Here is an 8,510-nt window from a genome sequence, read left to right as displayed (position 1 = left end):
TGTGGCGGGTGTTGTGGGTAACTGGCGAGTGTCAGCCGACCCTGCGCCCTAGCTACCCTGGTGCTTTTCTGACCGGAAGAGCCTCCCCCTCTCATCTTTCCCTCCCCTCCCCCTCCCTCTTTCCCAATGAGCTTGCCCACCTGAGAGCAGCTTTCCAATAAACCTGCCTTTAATATAATCTAATCTGGGTTGAATTGGCTCATTTCACTGGCAGTGGAGAAGTACCCTATCAACAATGACCAATGCAATTTATAGAGGAAAGGGTATATTTGGTCTTACAGTTCCAGAGGGCCCAAGTCTCTGATGGTGGAGAAACAGCATAGCAGCAGAGACAGGAGGAAGCTCAAGGCTCACATCTTGACCATGGAACAAAAAGCAGAGAGAAAGAGTCCTGAGAATTGGCTTTGAACCATCAAAGCCTGTTCCCATGGACACACCTCCTCAAACAAGGCCACACCTCCTAAACCTATACAAACAGTGTCACCAACTGGGGACCAAGTATTCAAAATCTGAGCCTGTGGGGGACATTCTCATGCAAATCACTGCAGACTGTCTCTTCATTCCTGTCCTTGTTTACCCCTTCCTTTTTTTCTGGACTTCCCAAGGGGGTCTCTGTGGTACTCTTGCTCCAGCTCTACTCCTAGCTGGGTTTACAGGCATGCTACGAGTAAGCTAAACAAGCTCCTATTCTATTTTCACGGTCAGGCACTTAGGTACTTAGCTCTTGACCTTTAACATTCTCACTAATTCATAGAAATACTGTGAGCTAGTGGTGCAATTGGAATGCCCCTGTTCATCCATGTGATTTTCCCTTTCCACACAGCCAGTTTGGAAAGGAAATGCTGACTCTTGCAAAGGAAAGTATCAAATATGGAATAACAGTTACATAAGATGATCATCTCAATACTGATCATAAGTTCTACAACTTAGCTGTGTGTGTGTGTGTTAATGTGTTTCTATGTGTGTGTTGGCCACAAGTTGACACTGGGTATCTTACTTAGGCTCTTTTCATATTGTTATTGTTATTTTTGAGACACTGTCTCATTATGTAGCCTCGACTGGCCTAGCAATATCTATTTAAATCTGGCTAAATAGATATCTGCCTGCCTCTTCCACCTTACTATTTTTAAACTTTTTAGTTAATATGTGATTACATCATTTTCTTCTTCCTTTGCCTCCCCCCAGCCTTCCTGTGCTGTCCTTTCTAGCCTCTCCCCCCCTCCCCTTACCGACATACTCCTTCTCAATCTTCTGGCCTCTTTTTCCTTTCATGTTACCAGATGTCTGCTTGTGTTGTCACTGTTCTGGTCTTGATAGGCAAGCTGTGTTGTTGTGTCCACCTTATTGCTTGAAATGGGCTGATCTCCCACTGAACCCAGAACTTGCCAGTTCAGTTAGAAAAGTGACCCTCTGTCACTGCCTTCTTAAATGCTGGCACTACCGGTGCTCTGCTGTGCCTGGTCACACTCAGGTCCTCAAGCTCTCGTGTGGCGAGCAAGCCTTTTCCAACTGAGCCATCTCCCCACCACCTCCTCACTTTTTAAGTTGTGTAAATCGAGAAGGGAATGTTGAGATGCTTTGTTGGCCTTCGGAACAACTGAAGATAGATTTAGAAAATACAGTTTCGCTTTCCAATGCATATGCATACATAGAAAGCTCCATATGTGGCAGGCACTGTGTCAGCCTAAGCGCTGGAGCTTGCGAGGCTGAGCATGACAGACTGAGCCTCCCGCAGTAATAAATAGAGACATTGAGGCCAGCAAGTGCACCTAAGGAGAGATGCGTCTCCCACTTCACCTCCATGGCCAAACCGGCTGTTAATACAGGTTATCGCATACATCTCCGTAACTCATAGGATTTCTTTCTTTCTATTTATTAGCAAAATAGGCTGCATGGAGAACCCAATACTGAGCCTGTGTGCTCACATACACTTTGTGCTCCCCTAGAAAATACTGCATCAGGAAATTCAGGTCTTTGTCACATATGTGGGTGCAGTTAAACTGTTTCCCTGGCAGCCTTCATCTCTCTTTGGGCTTCCTTCCCTGTGCCTCTAATTCAGAGCCATCGAACAGATGTTTAGATCCAAATGTTCTCCCAGCATAAGATAACTGTGAACAGATCTCACGGTTAATGAATAAGGGCCACACTAAACACATACTGAGCAGGGCTTCTGATCTTCAGTAATCCTTAGATTTAAAGGAGTTTTGTATCTTCTTCAAGGGAAGGCTGAGTGTGCAGAGCTGTGGGTGAGGGCCGGGAAGCTGTCTCTGATGGCCACCGCTAGGGGATTGGAAAGGGGGAGCTGCAATAATCCTTTGGCTAAATTTGAAGTAGGTTTTACTTGGAGATGGTAAAATGTAGATTAAATAGCACTCAAGACTAGATTGTCACCAAGGCTCTGCTGTGCCTTGCTTTACGGTGGTGGGGATTAGCTTGTGTTCTGATCCATGACTGAGGTGATGCTGGGTCCCCACCCTTCGCGGGGTCGATTTGATTGTTGCAACACAGTCTGGCTGTCTGCTAGTGTGAACTGTCGAGTTTACTTTCTGCATCACCTCTAGATAACAGTGGTCTCACCCAGTGACACATGCACATGGACATGCCTGTAGCAAGGGTAGTTAAGACACCGGTCTCTCTTGTATTCTTATTAAGAATTAGAAATTAGCATGAACTCTGAGCATGCAGTGATATGGAGAAGGGGTTTCAGAACAAGCAGAGCTTAATTCTAGAGCAGTGGTTCTCAACCTTCCTTGTGATGCGACCCTTTGATACAGTTCCTCATGTTGTGGTGACCCCGACTGTAAAATTATTTTGTTGCTACTCCATAACTGTGCTTTTGCTACTGTTATGAATCCTTATGTAAAAATATGTGTTTTCTGATCGTCTTAGGGTGACCCCAGTGAAAGAGATGTTAGACCCCCATCAGGGGCGTGCGTGACCCCCAGGTTCTAGAGCCAGAGAGGGAGCCCTAAAGCCTTTGCTTAGTTACACACCAGGCATTGTGCTGAGGGCTTGACACAGATCATTGCTTAAGTAAATGTTCTTTCAACATTCCAATGACCTAGATAATATCATAACCCGTCTTTCCAAGGCAAGACTGCCAAGGCTCGGTTACTTGCCCATGTCACCCAGCGAGAAAACGCAGAGCCAGGCTCCAAAGGGTCACACTCACCAGCTCAGGCTTCTGCTGCTGTGTCGTGTGTGTGTATGAGTGTGTGTTTGATGAAGTTTTAAAATTTTATATATTAATTACACATATTCAGTGTAACATTGTCATATTATAGCATTTTCACACACATACAGAATGTATTTGGATTACATTCACCATTTCCTTCTCCTTCCCGCTGCCTCGTTTCTTCTCCTCACCTAGTCCACCTTCTACAGCTCTTGCCTTTGTGGGTGTGAACTCACTTCCACCCAGCTTGCTTGCAGAAGCATGGGCAGTTCACCAGTGGCTATCCACTGAAGAAACCCTGACTACAGCAGCGACAACGGACTGCCAATTCTGTTGTTTCTTGGGGGCTCTCAGGAAGTTGAGGGATTTATGTGGCTGACGTGTGGACTGAGGAATAGGAATCGTATGATAGATTTGAGCCTGTGACCCTGAACTCTTGGGTCCACAGAACTGGGCTTGTGTGACATCTGTACCTTTCAGTTTGCTGACACCCCAAACCTTCCAGTTGTCCCCAACTCCTTCTGGCTTTTTTCTCACTTAAATCCAGATGGCCAGTGAATCCTGTTGCTCTCCCTGTCACATGTGATTGAGCTCATGTGGTAGCATGGTTATGAGTTAGTCTCTGCCATCAGATTCCAGCTGGGTTCAAATTTCAGCTCTGCCACTTTCCTGCTGGGTGATCTTGGGCAAATTAATCAATCTCTCTGTGCTTCAGTTCTTTTTATCTGTAAAATGGGGATGGTCATGTTGGCCATCATTTAACACTGTCCTTGGATTGAAGCATAGGGATTACTCACAATGCTTGGCAAATGTTCACTCTTAATGACGTTCGTACCTTTTTCTTTCTTTTTTAGATAAAACCTCCCTCTTCCTAAATCTGGACAAAATGCAGCCCCGTACCCAGTCTCCTAGCCTCCTCTGTCTTGCTCTGTTAGGAGATGAAGGCATAGTCTGCTCGTCTTGTTCTGTCGATCAGGAACCTAGCTATCTATAGCAGCAATAAATGCTCAACCTTTCCATTGATGCAACCCTTTGATACAGTTCCTCATGATGCAGTGATCCCCCAACTACAAGATTATTTTGTTTTGCTGCTTCATAACAGTAGTTTTGCTACTGTTATGAATTGTAGTATTTTCTGATGGTCTTAGGAGACCCTTGTGAAAAGGTGGTTCACCCCCTGCCCTTTCCCCAAGGGCTTGTGACCCATAGGTTGAGAAATGCTAATCTACAGCCTGGTGCTACTTTACTTCAAGCTGTTGTTCATGTCCTCTAGAACTGACTCTTTATAGGGCCTCTAGCCAAATATACCATGTGAGGGAACAGCTCTCAGGGAGGCCCTTACTTCAGGGTCAGCTGCATGTTTGGTGAGCTCTACAGTCATTTTTGCTTCAAGGCAGCTGGGTTCTTCCAACTCCCCCTAGGTCAAACCATTCACTAGAATTGTTCGCAGACCTCAAGAAAGTATTATCCCATTAAAAAAGCTTTGTTACAGAAAAAAGACGCCAATTAAGGTCAGGCAAGGGGAGAGATGCTTAGGATGGGAGTGTGGGTGTGGTCCCGATGTACAGGTCCCACTCTCCCTCTTCTTTCAGAGTCTTGGCCAGATACCCTCCCTATCACCACGAGTAGAAAGAATCAACCTTTGATGATCAGTCAAGCTCATAATCTCTAGCTACTCCTGGAAGGCAAGCTGATACTTTCAGTCATCAGTGTCCTTGGAGACCATAACTGATATCATGTGACTCCAAGGTTCCTATCACTTCTTGTTAGGTTGTCAATAGCCAAAGGCTCTGAATTAGACAAGACATTCCAGAAGCCCAGGAGCCTGGAGCAGAGGTCAGGCCTCTCTCTGGGGAAGGTTACTTCTTCACCGCTCAGCCTCCTTTCCCTTGGTCTCTTCCATAGACAGCTCTTGCCAGAGATCAGTGTTGGGTGTCTTCCTTAATTGCTCACCCATCATCATCGTGTTTATTGGAGATAGGGCCTCTTGCTGAACCTAAAGCTCACTGATTCAGCTATTCTGTTTGGCCACTTAGCTCCAGGGATCCATCATCCCGTTCCCACCCTCTCCAGTTCCCTTATGGGCATCAGGCACATAGTGCTATACTAGGCTTTTCCATTGGTGCTGAGGATCTGAACTCTACCGACTATCTTCCCAAACCCTCCTCTGGCCTTTTGAAATATGTAGTACGTTACCATCATCCATAGTCACTCCACTATGATGTGATAACATGCCACTTATCTTCGAAATGCAATGAAAGGCTAGAGTAACTGTGGAGCCGTGGGTGTGGGGGAGAGAGAGAGAGAGGGAGAGAGGGAGAGAAGAGAGAGAGAGAAGAGATTAAAAGGCCTAGATTTTGAACTAGGTCACTCACGGATTTGGGCGATTTGGAGTTTTAATGTAGGTCTCTGTGTGCGGAGTGTCTTCTTTAGCTGGTTCTGTCTTGTGTGGATGGCACAGCCATCCTCTGCTACCATTTGCGGGGCCGTGGGTGTGGGGAAAAGAGGGGAGTGGGAGAGAACCTGAGTCCCACCAGAGTTCCAGTGCTCTGGGTGGGTGGACACGGGAGGACTGTGCATGCTTTCCACGTGGCCCTGGGTGGATGTCTGGCTGTGTTAAGCCACTGACCCCACATGGCAGGTGGTGGACAAGGGGCAGCCCCCCGGTACCAGGTTCTCAGCCTCCGGCATCCCACGCTGAATATGGCAGAGGAGCTGAGAACAGAATAGGGGCCCCAGGGTGACACTCAGCCCCAGGGATGAAGGGAGGAGAGGGCTAAAGAGAGCAAGGAAGGGCTAAGCAGCTCCTCTTATAGTGGGCTGGGCTATCAGGTAATTGTGGGGAGGAGCACACCTGGCTATAGTAAGGTAGCTGCGGGGGTGGAGTCTAGCCAGAGTGCCCAGAAGCTTGGGATATTGTATGCATGACTGATAGTTACAGAATTATGGACAGGCACCTGATTCTGGGAATGTGGCTTGCCTTTCCATCCCTTGTAGATTTCTCTATTGGGTCACCAGAGCAAGCCCCATTCAACCAAAATAGGCTGCCTATCACAGTCCCACAGGTAACCAGAACTATACAGTATTGGTACGTAAATGGGCACACAGGCCAATGGAACAGAGAAGAGAGGCAAGACGTAAACCCATGGAGTTTTGACAAGGTGCTAAGAATGCATGTTGGAGAGAGGACAGTCTTCAAAGTGCCTCGAGGGAAAAGTAGACATAGTACATGAAGAAGAACAAAATCAGGCTTCTGTCTCTTCTTGCCAGTTACAAAACTCGATTCGAAATACATAAACTACTTACATGTAAGACCCAGACGGTGAAACTTCCAGAAGGCAAGGAGGTGAGTGCATCAGGACCTTACAACAGCTAAGTATTATTTTAGACAAAGACATAAAAGCAGAAACAAAACCAAACGTAGATACTGGAAGCAGCACAGGAGTCCCGCGAGCAGAGCACCTACAGAACCACAGGAGATACTTAGAAACTGTTTACTTGACAAGAGAGTAACATCTAGAATATTTAAGCAATGCAACTCAACAGCAGAAACCCAAATACAATAACTCATAAAAATAAAAAAATGAGTGATTGACACTTGCATAGCTAGCACTTTGCCCATTGAGCAATCTCCTCACCCCTGAAAAGGAATACTTTTAAGACAAAAAGTGAACAGAGATGAGCTGAGTGAGTACCATGTGGTTTAGAATCTTCACTCTGGATCTGCTCTGTTACATTGTAGCTGTGTGACAGTGAGCAGAGTTATCTGATCTCAGAGCATCCTAATTCCCTGTCTGTGTACTGAAGCTAGCATTATTTCCAAAGTGGGAAAAGTGGGTGATGGACTTACTCGGTCATTTCTCCATGTAGACTTCCATGTAGTGAGGGGTGGAGCACTCACTCAGCATGCACTGGGCTTAGTTCAATCCTAGCACCACAAACAAACGAAATGGCTAACAGTGTGGGAAAGATTACTTTGAAAGAGAATCAAGTGCTCTTAACGCCACAGGGAATCATGTGATGTTACCATAGAGATTTGATTCATCTTCTTATGGGGAAACCAACTAGATGCATTACTTAGAGCAAGCCAAATAGTTATGAATTTACATATGTAATACTTGAAAAGACACCAAGCATTGAATCCAGAAAGAAGTTATATAAGTCTTAGCTAGTCGAGCTGTAATTATATTCATTTATTCTAGGCTAGCTATTCAGAGGAGTGATCTTCCTACACTGGAACTTTTAAGTGGGAATACACGTCTTAAAACAAAATGGAGCATGTATTCATAAAGAATTTTGTGGAAATGTTAGCAACAGCATTGCTCATAACAGACCGGACCCAACCCAGCCATTGCCCATCAGCTTCTGAATAACTAACCAAAGGGTGATCTATCCATAATAGGAATTATGGATAGATTGCCTTTTAGCAATAAAAAGGAGTAGGCTAGACTCCATTCTTTGTGCCGTGAGGGTCTCTGGCTTCGTTGGGAGGTCAGGCAGCACAGTAAACACTGCTTCGGTGCTCCAGGAGCCTAAGGGCTTTCGTCACAGCGATGCCAAAGGGGGGAAAGAAAGCGGCGGCCGAGGACGGGGAAGAACCCAAGTCGGAGCCAGAGACCAAGAAGAGTAAGGGGGCAGCAAAGAAAACCGAGAAGGAGGCCGCGGGAGAGGGCCCTGTCCTGTATGAGGACCCCCCAGATCAGAAAACCTCACCCAGTGGCAAATCTGCCACACTCAAGATATGCTCCTGGAATGTGGATGGGCTTCGAGCCTGGATTAAAAAGAAAGGTTTGGATTGGGTAAAGGAAGAAGCACCAGATATCTTGTGCCTCCAAGAGACCAAATGCTCGGAGAACAAACTCCCGGCTGAACTGCAAGAGCTGCCTGGACTCACCCATCAGTACTGGTCAGCTCCGTCAGACAAAGAAGGATACAGTGGTGTGGGCCTACTTTCCCGCCAGTGCCCACTAAAAGTCTCTTATGGCATTGGCGAGGAAGAACATGATCAAGAAGGCCGGGTGATTGTGGCTGAATTTGAGTCCTTTTTCTTGGTAACAGCCTATGTTCCCAATGCAGGCAGGGGTCTGGTAAGACTGGAATACCGACAGCGTTGGGATGAAGCCTTCCGAAAGTTTCTAAAGGACTTGGCTTCCAGAAAGCCTCTTGTGCTATGTGGGGATCTCAATGTGGCTCATGAAGAAATTGACCTTCGTAACCCCAAAGGAAACAAAAAGAATGCTGGCTTTACTCCCCAGGAGCGCCAAGGTTTTGGGGAATTGCTACAGGCTGTACCATTGGCTGACAGCTTCCGGCATCTCTACCCCGACACTGCTTA

The 8,510-nt window shown here is 46.4% G+C and overlaps 1 pseudogene across 1 annotated transcript in view; it reads left to right on the top strand.

Annotated features, from left to right (window-relative positions):
• Nucleotides 1–7,672: 7,672 nt before the first annotated feature.
• Nucleotides 7,673–8,510, top strand: part of LOC110292497 — a 4,110-nt pseudogene continuing 3,272 nt past the window's right edge. Inside the window, exon 1 of the transcript XR_002377723.1 lies at nucleotides 7,673–8,505. The product of XR_002377723.1 is annotated as a DNA-(apurinic or apyrimidinic site) lyase pseudogene (transcript). The remainder of the gene's footprint in view (nucleotides 8,506–8,510) is intronic.

This window comes from Mus caroli, chromosome 4, assembly GCF_900094665.2.
Source record: "Mus caroli chromosome 4, CAROLI_EIJ_v1.1, whole genome shotgun sequence".
NCBI lineage: Eukaryota > Metazoa > Chordata > Mammalia > Rodentia > Muridae > Mus > Mus caroli.
Note: the sequence above shows the minus strand (reverse complement) of the source record. Positions and strands in the feature narration are given on the sequence as shown.